This window comes from Drosophila serrata, unplaced genomic scaffold, assembly GCF_035046125.1.
Source record: "Drosophila serrata isolate PLE 108 unplaced genomic scaffold, ASM3504612v1 contig_276, whole genome shotgun sequence".
Taxonomy (NCBI): Eukaryota; Metazoa; Arthropoda; class Insecta; order Diptera; family Drosophilidae; genus Drosophila; species Drosophila serrata.
The window spans coordinates 5,430,900-5,448,264 of NW_028257174.1; the positions used below are offsets into that span (position 1 = coordinate 5,430,900).

Sequence of the window (17,365 nt, forward strand, 5' to 3'; positions counted from 1 at the left end):
TATTAGAATCCGATTGGAACTTGTAGTTTGATAATCTGAAATTAACCTATTGGAGTTTTGGCTGGTGTTTCTTAATTTCTTAAAGGGCTTTGAGTTTGTCTTTAATTAAATCAGCTGTGACTTGTGTAAAATAAAAATTTTGATTGGTTTTCTGCAATCACAAGCCTTAAAAACATTTAAAAAATACGTTTTTCTTGTAATTCTGAAGTATTTGATTTTGGTATTTAAAAACCAGAAAATGAATCAAAATTTGTATATAATTTCGCACTGTTAGGATTTTTCGGTTATATGTTTTTAACAATTTAAAAAGATAAAGCCTTTTCCAAATAGTTCAAGCTGCAAGTTTTAGCAGTTTTAGCACAGATGAAGAACTTTGGTTATTTTATCTCCTTTCTCAAAGATCATGGAATGTTTTATTTGTCAAGTTAGAATCTTGACCTTTTAGTATTTATAACTTTTTGATGCGCTGTCAAGATCTTTATAGCTGAAGTAGCACTGTATCTAGAGTCTAGACTTTAGCATGCTTGCCTTGTGTTTGACTTTAGTATCTGCTGCTGCTCTGTATCTGTATCTTCACTTGTCGCCGCACTTGGGCAAACTGAACTGAACTAAAACTTCCAGCTAAGTGCGTTGCATAACTCAGATGTTGTTGATGATGATGAGCTGCGCCAGCGACGCTGCACGACGGCGACAGAGACTGGAAGAAGACAGAAGCGGCGGCAGCAGAATTGCGCAAGTCTGGCAAGTTCTGATTGACGACCTTCAATCGCAGTCAACTATTTCCACTTCGTGTGGGGGTAGCCCAACCACCTTCTCTAGCTGCTTTTTTAGTTTTCTATATAGTGTTTTTTAAGTGGCGCTCCTTGTGCTAGAAAACCGCCAACGCTTTTCACTCGCCGCAGGAGTGGCAAGCGCTTAAAACCGTGACCATTTTCGGCTGCCATCGTCAAGAAGAAGACCAAAGAAAGGAAGGAAGCCTCACCTAAACGCACACGCACATGCTAAGCGCCAATGACATCATAGATACATAGGTGGTAGCACACCATAAATGGACATTCCAAGAAGAAAAATAATCAAAGAACTATAAACATTAAGACCCTATAATGGGGAGTGTTTCGTACAACGTCTCCCCATCTTTGACTTTGACTTGTAACTACTTACATTTTATCAAAGTCGAACATCGGTGTTTTAGTTCTATGACAAAAGTGAATGGCATCTTGAGGGAGAATTCTAACTTAAGAACTTCTAGGGAGAACTTGGAGCCAAAGTCTTGACAAGGTCTTCAATTATTTATTTTGTATTTGAGCAAAGTCTCAGAAGAATTCAAAGATTATCACACATTGAGATTTTTAAATTAACTTTAGCTTACAAGACATTCTTGCACCGAGCTCTTCTTTGGTTTATTATAGAGATATTACACTTCATTAGAATAACAATTTAAAGGTAATTAAATTACCTATGAAATGCCAAGAAAATATAATAGAAATATCATAGAAATACCACAGAACTATCAAAGAAATACAAAAGATATATAAAAGAATTCCCCAATAATCCTTAATATCTTTTGATTTACCGAAATAAGAAACTATCTCTTCTTTGCTTTATTACTATATACATATTACCATTAACTAGAATATAACTATAAAGGCAATTAATTTAACAAAATATCAAAGAAATGTTAAGGAATTAGAAAGTAAATGCACAAGAAACTCCATCTTAAGATTCTTAATATATATTTAGTTTACACGATATTCTTAGGAACTAGTTCTTCTCTTTCTCTATTATTATAGATATATTCCTTAAACTTAAATATATAATTTTAAAGGTGAATTAATTGCCAAACCAAAATACCAACAAAATAAAAATAAAAAACCAAGAAAATACCAAAGAATTCCCTAAGAAACCCAAATTCTTCTGGGTTATTTTTATTGCCCCCCTATAAGTACTCTTATTAGCTGCTTAACATCCCGATTAACAAGTTTAAATTGTTATCAAAATCCATGTTAAAAGCGAGCCCTTGGCCCCGAAAGAATTACTAGTTTTGGGAACTTAAAAATTGATTACCAGAACCCCTCAGCTATATACCCTGCTGATATCGCAACCATCTCTTCTGATTCTGACTTCCTTTTGCCACCGGCGACTATCTTGATCACTTAAGGCTTGTTTCACTCGCATATTAGTGTGGGTCGATGACGCATTATAGTATATAGTATATATACTATGCTATCGCGGCACAAAGAATTCCAATAAATTTTGTCTGGGATTACGGAAATTTTGGGCTCTTGCCAGATGATATGAAAGGGGGTATGGGTACTGCTATTATGTTTTTAATTTTTTGTTGTATTTTTTTCGAGGGCGCCACCGAAAGTACTAACATCTGGCGGTGGGTCGTGCTTGTACTTGTACTTCTACTTGTTGTAGTCGAACTTGTACTCGAACTCGTACTCGGTTGTATTTATAGTGTTTTCTTGTGTGTGGGGCACGTTCCGGGGTCTGTGATAACCTCAACCTTAACAATCGTGTCTTTGGTCTTGGCGAAGGTTTTCTTTGACAGACGGGGGCGTTCATTGCTATCAGTCTTGTACAGCATGGAGTGTATATATATATGTATATATATATCTCGATCAGCAACATTATTGGGGCATTTCTCCAGTGGAGACGCGAGACTCGAGACTTGAGACTCTCTGGTACTCTGGTGACCCCGATTTGAGGGAATTCTTGTGCTGTTTTTTATATTTTCTTCTTTTTTGCCTCATTTTTTGTTCGTAGTTGTTGCGAAAAGTGGCACAAACTCATTCCGAAAAGCGGCAAGAAGAACAACAGAGAGTGGCAGCAGCCAAAGCAGCCGTTGTAAACAAGTTTCACGATGGCAAATTCGACAATGGAACCATATGATCAGCGTAATGATCAGTTATGATCATTATTGGCTCCAAGAGAGGTATTTCTTTGGCTTAGGCAAAATCTTTCATAAATCGCTAGACACGCCTAGGCCTAGGCCTAGGCCCTCCTTCCTCTTGTTGTTGTTGTTGTTAGTCTAGGAAAATAGTTGATCTACATACCAACAAGCTCCGTTAGCCATGGCCCTTGATACATTTTTCTTTCCCATTTTTCTTATGCGTTTTTGTTATTTTTTTTTTATATTCTTTTGCATGCCTTGCTTTAATTAGACTTCAATCAATGCCAGAGGCAGCTGTCAGCGCCCCAGTGGCTGCTCTTCACTATAAGATAATGCACTTGGAGAAGGTATATAGTAGGTTACACTATTTTTCAAGAATTTTAAGGAATTTGAAGGAAGAGAGAGAGAGAACTTGAAAGGTAACTCTTGAACTCGATTGAAAATGGGGAATCAAGAATTCCAAAGTGGGGTTCTACTTCCTTTGCTCTAGAATTTGAAACTAATTGGTAAGGAGTTTAGGATATAGTAAAGAACTTGTTAATATCGTAAAATATATAAAAACAAGAAATAAAGCTACATTTGGGAAGCCGAAGTTTGTCTATACATATTGTATAGCAAATCGATCATAACTTAGCCAAAAATGCATTAATTTTAATTCGGTAAGCTGTCCTGTGTTAGTTTTTAGTAGGTTAATAAATCTGCATACTCAATTTAAAATTTAAAAAAACTAAAATTTTTCGGAATTTTTTTTTTTTAATTTTACCGATTAAACCACTTAAAAAATGTTGAAAAAATTAAAATTATGTTTTTTCTGCCGGAGATGGCTAGATCAATTCTGCTTTTCATGCTGATCAAGAATATATATGATTTATAGGGTCGGAAATGATTCCTTCATTGACTAAAATGATAAAATCCTGTAAGGGTATACATATACAAGACTTTTATAAGCTGCAGCTTAGTACAAAATTATTGCTGGTCTTACTCTAAAATTCTCAAGTAGGTCTAGCAGAAGACAGCTAGTTAGCAGTTCAGGAACAGGATACTGATGAAAAAAGTGTTTATATAGTAAGCTAGATAAAATAAGAAAGTTATTTTCTTATGAAAAAATTTAATTTTGACATAAAAAACTCCAGAATTTTGTTGGGTTAAGCTTTCTGTTTGCTTTGCTCTAAAATTTCCAACTATGTCTTGCAGAAAACATCTAATAAGCAGTTAAGGAAACAGATACTGATATAAGAACTGTAAAATTAGTAAAGAATAAAAGATAAACGTATTAAAAATAAATATTTTTGGGGTTTTATAAGCTTTAATGGAAGCACTAAAATTCTCAACTAAGTCTGGCAGCCAACAGCTGGTAAGGAGTTTAGAATAAGGATACTGACTTAGAAAGTGTTGATTTCTTTCTGAAATAGTGTCGTTTCAATTGATAATATTAGAAATACAACTTGAAAAATACTATAGTCTTTATATTTAAGTTTTTAATTAAGTAAAATACAATTAAGTTTTAAATACTAAACTTAATTTATATCTAACAAGCACTGACTACTACTACCTTCGTCTTCTGTAGTCTTTATTTTGATCAGTGCTTCTATAGTTTCCCCGTGTATAAACTTCAACTCTGACGTCAGTCATTAGTTGAAGAATGGGGTCAACATTGCCATATAGCAGTCAGGGATCGTGGATCATGGATCGCGGATCGTGGATCGGAGGCCGGGGAACGGGCAGTGGAACTCTGGGGGAATCTCTCAAGAGTTGACTCGAGTGCGGCCGACAGTTGCATGCGTTTGGCTTTGGGCTTTAACTTCGGCTTAGATTTGGGTTTGGGTTTGGGTTTTCAATGATTTCGGAGATCAGAGCAGCTGATTCAATTACGAATTGCGTTTGCATTGCAAGTGCAGTCAGCCGTCCGGACAATTCAATGTGGCTCAATCTTTTGAGAGATGGAGAGACACATCTGCGGCCCGAGCTATGCGGTGTATCCACTTACACGACATCCAAGTGAAACCTTGTCTTGTATTACACAAATGCAAGCCATGGGGATCTCGCTCTCTGTCACTTTTCACATTTTACACAGATTAATCCATTAAGTATATATATGTATATATTTATACAAGCTGAACTATTGCCCACATGCCAGAGTTGATTAAAGTGGACACTTTGGCAAGTGTGACCCACATGTACATGGATATATATTTGATTCCCTCAAGAGATGGATAAGCTGTGTGTGTATCCTAGATGTATCTTTGGAATAATACCTTAAAAATATACTTCTTCTATACTTCTTATACTAAAAACTAAACTATAATCAAGTATAGTGCTAAAAGTTTATAGTTTTGTATTTAATGGGTCTTTAAAACCAAATATTTATTAAATATCTGTTGGTCTGCAGGTTCTTCACTATATTTAACAGCTTCCAAAGCCTGTTATTTTAAGTTTTCTATTTTGTGGTTTCTCATTTTATGTCAAGAACTTAAATTTAAAGCCAATAAACCCACTAAAAACCCATTCGAAAACCTCAAATAACCCTTGAAAACCCTCGTTGTGACACCAATCGAAAGAGCAGTGTATTATTTCTCTAAACAAACATTTTGCCGGGTAATTGCTTTTCATTGTCTGGCTAAAGCCCTCATTAAATGGCTACCTTTTGTGGATCTGGATCTATTTGGGATTTGGTGGCCAGCTGCAAAGTGTTTTGTTAACTCGGAGAGCTGTGAAATAGCCAAGAAAGAGCTATGGGTAGCTTTTGGAGAGCTATGAAATCGCCGCCCAATAAACGGCAACGGTGCATGGCCGGAGCAACCTGTCAAGATCGGGTTTTTTTATGATTATTTTGTATGTTGTTTTTTTTTTTCGGGTGTTTGAGTGTTGCAACCGCAGCAGCAGCAACAGTCGCAGCAACATGCAACATACACATCCAGCCAGGCCTAGTCAAGCCACATCCAATTGCTGCTCATAATAATTTGTTGGAGTGCATTTTCCACATTGCAATGTTCGTGGGCCATGGCGGGGATGTTTCTCTTTCTTTTAAGATATATATATGTATCTTTAGTATATATATAAGGTTATATTCGTATAGGTATTTATGTGCAAACCCCGCCCACTGGCCAAACGAGCTGGAAAAACAACCTGGAAGAAAGTGAAGCGAAATGAAATGCAGCTGCAACAACAGCAACTAACAACTAGCAGCAACTTGCAACTAGCAACTACTTGCAACTTGCCACTAACAACTTTTGCTTCTCTCTTGGTGGATGCAGCTTTCCTACTTGGCTAATAACTGGCTTGCATTTCATTTGAAAAGACGTTTAACGCACTGCCTTAATTGTAATGTTGCAGTTGCATCCATCGGATGCGGCATGTAGCTACTAGATACTTGCTGCTGCTGCTGCTGTTGCTGCTGGGCTTGCCAAACAACCTTGACATGGCAGCCAAACTAATGACAGGAAATCGCCAACAAGTGCGCATCGCCCAATCCCATTCAATCCCATCTGCAATCCGCGCCAGTCTCTAGTCTCGAATCAATCCAATGCAATCCCACACAGAGATGAGCTCGCCTCACCTCATTATAGTTCGTTTTACAGGGAAGCTTGCTTAATGAAGGATAGGTAGAAATTGATAGAAATATATATAATATAAAATCATATATATCTTTTATTATTTGAGTATTAAGAAGAATGATTAAGCTTATATTAAGCTCTCAATTCATATAGAAATCATCTTGGATCATTAGAATTAATATATATATTTTTTAAAATTAAATTAAACCGTTGAAATTATAGATGTTTGACTGTACTTAGATTGTCTCGGCTGGTCGCGTTTATTTTTCTCTTTTTTGTTTTAATTGCGCGTCACTTGAACAATTGCCGCCCATGCCATCTCCGTATCTGAATCTGTACCTGTATCTCAGTGTCTCGATATGAATGTATCTATGTATCTCTATCTCTGCTTTTGCCTTGCCAGTGTATCCGTGTATCCATGTATCCGTAAGTGCAAGTATCTGCAAGGCGCAAAAATGCGGCTAACTTCATTTTGGCCATTTGCACCGATTGATCATTTGGTGGTGGGGGGGAGGGGGGAAAGGGGAACCCCCCGATCGCCTGGACAGGCGCCGAAAGACCCCAAAGAGTGGCTTGGCTTTATTGCATATATCGAAGTTTTGAGTTTGAGTTCGAGTTGAAATTGGATTTCGAATTGGAATTGGAGTGTCTGCGAGGTGCATTGAACCAAATGTGGCTCACCTTGGCTCAAGATACTTCTATGTATCTGTATCTTTTTGTCTCTGTGTGTGTGTGTGTGCGAGGGCGGGGCTGGGCCCCTGGTTTATCAATGAAATTGGACAGCTGAATGGGTAACTGGGTGGCCAGGTGCCACCACCGCCACCGCCACCGCCAGGTTCAGCAATTAGTGGGTGAAAATATTTTTGTATGAGAAAAATGTCAAGAGTTAAGGAACTAAAAATGTACTTAAAATGATTACAATGTAAAGATATGTTTGTTTTGAAAACAATTGGGGTTCGAAATCTGAATAAGATCAGAAAACCAGACGGAATTCATATACAATATATAACTTGGTTTTAATGTCTTTAATGTAAATGTTTTTCAAATTAATCATTATTTTTTAGTCAGAAGCTTAAAACTCAATGAAGAAATCATTTCCGACCCTATAAATCATATATATTCTTGATCAGCATTAAAAGCACAATAAAACTAGACATCTAAGAAAGAAAATTATATTTTCAATTTTTTTTTTAAAATTTTTAAGTGGTTAAAATTTCGCAAAAAAAAATTGGTAAAAAATATTTTTTTTTTACATTTTTATCTTAGTATGCAGATTTATAAACCTGACCTTAACTAACATAGGACAGTTTTCCGAATTAAAATTAATACATTTTTCGCTGAGTTATGAGTTTTTTAAACTTTGATAAAAATATCGATGAGTATCGGGTTCAAAGGATCTTATCGATATTCAATTCGATTCTATAATTAGATTGAAAACTGCAAGGATTGACTTAAAGTTGTCTTTTTTTAATTAACAAGATTTCAAAAATTTATAAATAAAAAGAATCTTATGTATTTTAAAATCTTTACACAAGGAAGAAATAATTTCTACAGTTTAAACCCCTTTTCTTTTTAGTTTTCTTTGGTCCAGCTTTCACATAGAAAACCTTTCCACTTGTGTTATTGTGATTTTGTTTGTAGCTTTCAGATGCATTCCCTTTTTTATGCATTTATTTTTTTTTTGGGTTAGCATTTGATCTGCTATATCCAGTTTCCGATCTGGCCGGCTGACCAGCTAACCCCCTTCGGATCAAGTGCAAATATGGAAATATCTTAGCTGGACATTAGCCGGGAAGGCAATGGGATCCGATTACCCCGATTCGCTCGAGGAAGCCGGATGCATGGAATGTGATTCGCAGTGCATATAATATATATGTATATAGGAAAATATATATATGGGAGGGGAACAAACCCGGGTGACAAGTGTCATTGGACTCCAAAGAGCCCTAATGTATATAATATGGTTATTTCTGCTTCTCGAATAATGCAGATTCATTGGAAATGCAAGTCACAGGTTTTTTTCTTTTCTTTCTATTGTTGGTGGGAAAGCCTGGCATGACCGTTGCTGACCTTGAAATGGACCCCTGACTATGCCAAAAAGTGCTAGAAAAGCTGCCTAGAAACCTGGCCAGAAAACTGGCCAACAAATCTGGCCAAGAAACCTGGCCCCAGGCAGGGCAGAGAAAGTAGTTAGGCAACCAGTTGGTCGCCTGCCTGAGAAAAAGTAAAATTATTTTAGGACAGGCGCTGAGAAAAGTATGTCACCTGCAGTGCACAGAATGTGCAACCAAAAAAATATAAAAAAACAGCTGTGGCAAGTTTTACTTTCGGTCCCAAAAAATACAAAATACAACCAAGAAAAGTGGCCAAAAAGTATCGACAACAAGTCTCCCTGCCTCTCGTTCTCTCTCTCTCTTGGCTTGCATACTGGCCAAACAAGTTGGCCAAAAACCAATAGCTGGATGCGTGTTGCATGCCGCCAAGCAGGAAGCACTTGCAACACTTGCAACACGCAAGCGCCGCGCTTGATCTGAGCTCTGGTTCGTTTTATTTTATTTCGGGGAGTTCGGCTAATGGAATTCCAGTTGGCCCGATCTCCTCCTTCACTTATATAAAAGATTAGACACAGTCATGTCACGTAGCTAGTGTCCAAAGTCGCATTTGCTGGCGGAGACAAAGATTATACAATGATCGGAGGCGAAATGTGTGTTTTGGGAGCGTCTCTCGTTCATGTGAGGCACGTCCTCGAGCCATTTAGATATATATATTTATATATTGGCCAAGTCCAATGGGAGCCAAGAGTTAAGCTATCGATTCATCGATCAAACGATTGATCCATTGCTTAAATTATGTGTGAGCAAGGGGAGGGAAATGAGGAGGAAACAGAAGAACAGGGGCGCCTGACTAGGGGGTAGAGAATGATAGTTCTTCTAAATATATTAGTATTATGTTTTAATAGGATTATTTATTTATCTATAGGTATATTTTTTAATATTAATTTGTAATATTATACAGAATCTTAGCTATTTCATTTCCTTTATCTTTAATTTACTTTTAACCAGCTCACTAGAAAGCTTTCTAAACATATTAAATGGTATTAATATAATTTCTTTATAAATATATCTACTATTAAATGAAATCCCACTATATTATATAGAAAAAGGTTATGCAATTCCCCTTCAATCAGTATTCCGCATACCAATATTTTGTATCTTTTCTAAAGAACCTTTTATTTTTGGGCATTACTTTCAGATATAATACTTAAGATCCACTTCGCAATTTGTCTGTGTTTTCAGATAGCAAAAAACCCAGCCAGATCACGTACCAAAATCTACCATGATTATACAATATATCCCACTATATATATACAAAAATATATATCTATTTGGGGCGTATTTCACGCACGTCTTATTTGATTTCTTCGGCTTCTTCTCGGGTGTCTTCTTTGGCCCTTGCCCAACATTTTGACCCACTTGCCCCAATGCGAGCCAAGTTGGAAGCCAAATCCGAATCCGACTCCAAAAACCGATCGCATTTCAACTCTCTTTCTTCGCTCCTTCACTCTTTCGCGACGGCTTTCTTGGCCTTCTTTTCATTTCTTTAACCCCTTTTTTTTTCTTTATAGTTTTTTTTTATACAATTTTCAATGTCAACATGGGGTTTTATTTTATTTTTTTCGGGTGACAATGAAGTCAACTGGGGTTCGGGGAGGAGGCATTTTGTCAATTAGTTTTTTTGGTTGTATATTTAATTTTTTATCCAGCGCGTGTTTTGCATTTTGCAGTCAAAACAAAAGCGAAATAAATTCAAAACCAGAATTTACACAAAATCATATGTAAATGTCTTTGAAGATTTGCATAAAGACGCGCTATAAATTATTGTTTTGTGTATGTGTGTTGTGTGTTGTTTTCAGGTTCAAAGCAATTAAGTAATAACACAAATCAAACCCCGAAAAAAACGCGTTAAAAAAGAAAATTATGCAAGTCCCGCGAGCGAAAGAAACCATCGGGATGGATTGCCATGGTTCGGTGATTTAGAGGCCCCCGACCTGTAAAGCACAATAAAAAAAATAAATAAAAAACCAAGCATTTCGCTTCAAGTTCAAATAAAAACCCCATTTGTGGTTAATTTCCACACTGGAATCGCTGAGCTTTTTTCGATAAAACTCACTTCAAGGTCGATTTAAATCTGCAATGTAAAGTGGCATCACTAAATGTTTTTCAACACTTGAATTTAATTCATTTCGTCATGATATTAATAAAGATTAGTAAACATCTTTACAAATGCATATAGATACTAGGTTTCTAAAGGCTTTTTTTATGCTTGCTACGAATTTAATTAACACTATGATTAATAACCGCTTTTCAACACTTAAAAAGAGCTGTCTCTCTTAAGGTAAAAACAATGGTTAAAGTTTTTCCAACATCCCATTTAAGTTGAATTAACATTGTGATCGTTTTTCAACACCAAACCAAACCAACACCAAAAGTTCTAATTTCGAAAGAATTTCCCCAGAGTAATCATAAGGATGTCTCATTTATTTAAATCCCTTTCCAACACTCTCCTGAAGTTGCTGTAATACAGCAATTTGTAGTTAGTTTCCCAAACCTAACGTCAAATTAAATTAAAGAAAATCTTCATTAATTTTGCAATACCGCCAACGATCCAACGTCGCGTCGCGTCGCCTGTCTGGTGGTGGTCAGTGGCCGGTCAACTCCTATTATTATTATGACTGGGCTGAATTCGCCAAGTTTTTCACGCTTTCGTACTCAGCTCAATTGAGTCGAATTGCAATTGAAAGGGAAGAAAACAGAGAGGCGGCGGCAAGAAATCAACTGCAATTGTTAGACCCAGTCCAGGCACATGCACATTCACCCAAAAAGCACAACTGGGGAGCAAATTGTAGGAGCCAGTGTTCAGAAATTTGTTATAGATCATTTAGAAATTAAATATCTGAAATACTTTTCTGTTTTCCTCAACAAATTTTTAATCACCTTTGAGCAATTTCAAGCCGAAGCTTATAGAACAACTTGGATATTCTCTATTCTCATTGAAGGATTGAATTTCTTGTCACTTCTCAATTTGTTTTTAAATTCTGGAACATTTTTTTTACTGAAATTTGATCTCAAAAACAGTGCTATAATTTCGGCATTAATTGTTTGCATGCCTGCCTTCTCATGGAGAGTGTTTAATTCCATTCCAACTGCTCAGCTCTGCTTGGTTGCTCTGTTGCAAGTCTGCTTTTTGCTTGGGCGCCAGTCTGCTTTGGGGGCACGTGGTAAGTTCTGTTTTGTTTGCTCGCTCTTTTTGTTATTATTTTTATATTTTTTTGCGCGACAATTTTACGTGCGGGAAATCTGTGAAGCGTCACCAAAAAAAAATAAAAATAAAAATAAAAATAAAAAACTAAATGTCTGAAAATATCTGCTGAACCGGGAAGGAGAGGATGGGGAGCAGATTGCCGGGCTGAGACCGGTTTGCTTAGACCGATTTGTTGGTAAACACGTTTGCTATGCGGCTGCCCTTGTCAAGGTCATGCCCAGTCAAATGCTGCTCTTTTTCTATCATTTTGATGTTTTTGTTTTTTATTTACATTTACATATATTCAAAATAAAAAAAGTGCAGCTTTTTGTTTCACAATTTATGATGGATCAGCAGCTGATCTATTGTATAACTCCGACTCTTAAAAGCCAAATCAAAAAAAGAAGATAAAGATAAATACATTAAAAAGAGACAGGGGGACTAAATAAACTCTGGCTGTTAAGGGGGCTCTTGAGTTCAACGACTTCACATGACAATTGGCCATTGTTGGTGTTGGCTTCGTCTGTTGTTGGATATTGTTGTTGAGCGTTGTTGAACGTTGTTGAATGTTGTTGTTGTTGTTGTTGAACGTGGCAAAGACAGAGCCAAACACATACGAGCAATTAAAAAGACGTTAATTTGTCGTCGTTTTTGTGGCCACGAAATTGAATTTTCAACTGACCAATTCGAGTGATTAATGACTGGGCGACTATATAGAAGTAGTCTTGTCTTGGCCATCCGATCCCGAATCAAAAACTCCAGCGGGAAATGGTCCGCTTCTGTCGCTCATAATTACTACGAACTACAAGCAAAAGCTGAAACGAAGCCCAAATTAACGACTGACGGTTAAAGTCACAGTCAGCGAACCCCGGAGATACGCAGATACGCAGATACATAGATACACAGATACACACATAGAGGTAGGCACGGAGGCTCCTCCGTGCATGATTCTAATTACTATGTATGGAGCAGCCGGGCTTTGTGCCCCATGGATTACATAGACAATGCACACACAAAGAGCAACAAGAACTCCATTGTTCAGCGAACTGTTCAGGAGAATGGAGAATCGCTTCAGAGAGGGAGAACCGGGAGAATGCAGAGTGAAGAACGGAGAACGGAGAATGGCGAACTGAGAGTGGAGAATGTAGAATGGGAAGTTCAAGTACCCCCTGACAGAGGCATTACATGATAGCCATAGATCATAGAGGAAGTCTTTAAGCAAACCGTAATCTAACCAGAAGACAGCCGGTAGCCTACAGGTCAGGTGGGAATAATGGGTTGGAGAGGAGACTGTAGAATTGGATTTTCTTTTTTAGGGAAATCTTTAAGTAGAAAATATAAATCATTTGATTTAAGTTTAATTTGTAAACAATATGAGTCTGTTAGTAAAAGAGAACCTCTTCGAATCTTTGGAAGATTTCAACTCAATTCTTTCACTTCTCCCGCAAGAATTCCCGCGAGAAAAGGTAAAAGGGGAGCAGTCGCATTAACACTGACCATTAAAGATTTAGAAAGGCCCTTCATCAGCGGGTTGCCCAAACCAGAAAAAATATATAAACATCAAAAATCAAAATCGAAATGAAAGTGAGAGGAGCGGAGAAGAGTGACAGGTTCAAAAAAATAAAAATAAAGAGCTCAGAGATAATGGCGCCCAAAAATAAATACAGGGAAGGGAAAGATCTTAATGCTAAAGGAAGTGAATGAGAGCATGAGATTTTCCCCCTTTTCGGGAAGCTTTTGTTCGAATGTTTATTCATTCATTCATTCAGAATATCCGAAAAGCCTTTCAGAGACCGAGAGCAGCTGGCTCTACCAGGTTTCAGGGAGGGATGGATTGTCAGTGGGTCCCCAAGGGATCTCAGCTTCTGATTCGGAGAACAATTCTACGGATTGCTGATGGGTCAAATACCTTCAGCTTCGGCTTAACGAGCTTGAGATGCTCACATATTTATTTTTTCTCATTGAAATTGTTTATTGTTCGTGCGACGGTGGCTGTGAGCAATGCAAATGTTGTATAAAATTCAATAAAAACTGCGAAACCAGTTTATCAGCTTGGTTTCTCAGTGAAATGTTGCCAAATAATATACGTTATATATATATGCCTATATAGTATATATGTGAACATTAAAAATCAAAAATATATATAAACGAATATCGTCGACAGTTCCGAGCTTCATGTCCCAATCATCATCATCTTTGTCGCAGCTTTTTTGCTCGCCTTGCTTTTTATTTGGGATTTTCTTTACGTTTTTTTCTCCTCTCTGTTTACGTTTTCTGTGAGTTTCAATTAAAAACTTTTGACCAGCAATTTCATAAATAGTTTCGAGGGGAAAATGAAGTGGTGTGGTGTGGAGAGGGTGCCAACCTGTTTGATGTTAATCAATTTTCGCAACAAATTTTTGCACTTGCCATTTGCCTTTAGCGGAACCAAAAAAAGCAAGGAAAAACAAAAATTAATACAAAAGCAAAAACATAGTAGGAAAAAAACACGCTGCGAATGTTTTTTTGGAAAAGGAAACATGCGCTAAATAGAGACGTACAAGTATCTATTTACGTTGTTTTTTATCTCGTTTCTCACTTGCCTGGAAATTACTTAATATGCATTTAGCCGCCGTGCTTCGACCTTACATAGTTTATGCTTTTTTGTTGCTTTTTTGCTGCTTTTTTTTTTGTTGCTCTTTTTGATCGATAGTCGGAGCTGGCGGCAAAAGCGTTTCCGCTGCGGTTTTCAGCAATCAGCGATCTCAGCCTCATCATTATTGCCATAAAACCATTGATTGTGGCCGCCGCCGCTGCGATGGATAATTATATTATCAAAGTTGGAGTTGGAGTTCTGGTTCTCAGCCGTGAGATCTCTCAATCTCAATCCGAATCCCAATCTCAATCCCAATCTAAATCCCCATCCAATCCGATCCGCTGCTGCTGCTGCTGCTGCTGCTTTCACTGCTGACTCAGCCGTGTGGCAACAACTTGCTGGCTTGGCTTTTTCCTCTTCTGATGGCCAACGGTGCCACTGCCACTGCCACAATCGGAGACCGACTCCCGACTATCTGTCATTTTGTTTTTCCACTTTTTGCCAAAGTCTACTCTGGGACAAAAAAGCAAGGCACTTTCCTTAAGATGAGAAATCACCTGAAGTATGTAGCGAAACAAGTTAAGAACCTAATATCATACATATATATTTATATATATATTTCAAATAGCACGTATGCTTTAAATAAAGAATTTAACAGTATAATGTGTATTGAGGGAATGTGTGAATATAACACAATAGGGTAACAAAAAAGAAAATAAAACACAAATTCTATTAGAAGGACAAATATGTGCCATTTTATGAAAAGGACTCAAGGACAAAGACTTAAGGGTTGATGTGATCTTGAGATCTTTTTTGAGACCCTATATAATGTATATTATAGAAAATATACAAAATAAAATAATGCCCATTAAGCTTATTCTCATATTAAGAGGAAACAGGCTCTCTCTTGAGCGGACAAGAATTTGTATGCCAGTGCCAGAAAGTTTTCAAATCAATAATCAAGAGATGTTGAAAGCTTTTATTTTTATTATGAGTAATAAAAATAATCTATATTGAGCCTAAAAATTGTTGTCTCTCTCTAAAGAGGACATTTCACATTATACAGGCTCTCTCTTGGGCGGACAAAGACTTACTTGCCAATTTTTTATACCACTTCGTTAATAAGTATTTAAAAGAGGCAATTTTTCTTTGTGGATTAAATAAGTATTTCTGAGATCTTATAGTTTTATAATAGTAACAGAATTCCGCGTTGTTGAGCCTACAAATTGCAAGGTCCCTTAGAAGGACATTTTACAGGCTCTCTCTTGGGCGGACAAAAACTTGGCTATAAGGCCAAGAAAGTTTTATGACACAACTTATTTAATATGGATTTTATTTAGAGTGAATACTATTTTTTCCTGAACTTTAGAGATTTATAAATCTGTAAACACCTTCAAGAGGCCAATTTTCCATCCACAAATGTTATATCTTTTGCCTCGGAATGTGAAATTGGCACCATCCTTTTCCTTCGATGGAGCCAATTTGTATTATATTTTCCATATCCTTTGCCCCACTGTGCAACGTGTGAATTTTTGCAGTCGCGGCGAGTTTCTTGCCCCCAAGCACACCGGCATAATTTACCGTTTTGGAGCACTAGCTTTGTGGCTTTATCGCATAGATCGGAGATGGGAGAGGAGATCTCTGGTGGTTTGATGGTGTTGCAGTGGCAACTAAGTGAATTTTAAGATGCAAACGGAAGCGGCAAGGGCCAAAAGAGAGAGATGGAGATGAAACTGACAACTTACCTAGACAACGACCTCAATTAGCGAATCTGTTTGGGCCGCTGCTCTGTCCATGGTTTGTTCTAACGTCGACAATGATGGCTTAATGGCGCGCTCTCTTTATTTCCTGTCAGTTCACATGCATCGGTCCATAATGCCTGTGGCCAGGTTAACAGCCGCAACAGCCACACATGCACTCTCTTTTGAGTAATTTTCTTTACTTTTTTTATATATATTTTTTCACTTTCAAAAAAATATAAATTAAATTTGATATAAAAAAATAATAATAAACTAGATCAAACCGAAGACACAAACACACTCGACTGGCACTTACACTCGCGTCGCCAATTAAAAGAAGAAGGCATGTAACGTATGCAAAAAAAAATAAATAAATATAAACAAAAGCCTTGGCGAATTCTTCCCCCAGTTTCTTCCCAGCCTCGGCTCCAGCTTCAGTTTCTTCTACGCGCGAGAGAGAGTGACGACGCAGCGTGGCGTCCGTTCGACACGAAACTTGTTTCTCGAATGAGAGCGGGCTCAGTTTATCAGCTGAAAAGCTGAAAGCCGCTGAGCCGAAAGCGTTGCAACAGCTGACTGCCAGGCAAGCGATTCTCCCTCTCTCTCTCAATCCTCTCTTGAGCTTAGATCCAAAGGCCACCTGGCCCACCCTCTCTCTCGGCCTCCTCGGCTGGAGGTATTTTTATAATTTTGGAGAGAACGCACGCACTCGGGTTTGGCCCAACCCAGTTCTAGGGGGAATTTACAATTAATTTGACCATCATTCGGGTTGTAAGAGTACTCTTCCTGGAGAAAGGGTATAGCAGATATTGTAATCGGAAATGGTGCTACAAGAAATAGTATCTAGTTTTATCAGGGAACCGGAACCAGGTTAATTGGAAAGATATCTATTCAATATATTTATTATAATTAACATTTTATCAATTGGTAAAATAAAACTAGTTGAAAGTCTTGAAAAATTTATCTAGGAAATCAAAATTTAAACCAAGTAAATCCTAAAGATTCTTTTCACTGAAATCTGTAATAATGTTTTGATGTGTAACTCGACAAATCTTAATTTGGCTGCAAAATTGTTTCAAGATTTTGATTATAAAAATATATAATAATTTTGAAACGCTTAGCTATATATCATTGTATATAAAACTAAAATGTAAACAAGTATCTACTATTCTATATCCAAAAGATACTATAACAAAATAAGCTGTGTAACGCGACATATGAAATCAAATATACATATCCGCATCATATTCTTTACAATATTGTAAACAAAAGGGTATTAAAAGCTTTGACCAGTGACTGA

The 17,365-nt window shown here is 37.2% G+C and overlaps 2 protein-coding genes across 3 annotated transcripts in view; one reads left to right on the forward strand and one right to left on the reverse strand.

The window, feature by feature from the left end:
• The window catches only part of LOC110179424 (uncharacterized), a 29,629-nt gene extending 13,038 nt beyond the window's left edge, over window positions 1-16,591 (reverse strand). Inside the window, exon 1 of one of the 2 annotated variants that reach the window (XM_020946953.2) lies at window positions 16,072-16,591. The gene's annotated coding sequence lies outside the window, so the exon portion shown is untranslated. Of the gene's footprint in view, window positions 1-528; window positions 710-16,071 lie in introns of those variants that run through there. The other variant, XM_086835722.1, reaches the window with a different exon arrangement.
• LOC110179426 (uncharacterized) overlaps window positions 1-17,365 on the forward strand; it is a 125,956-nt gene that overhangs the window by 17,155 nt on the left and 91,436 nt on the right. The window lies entirely within an intron of this gene.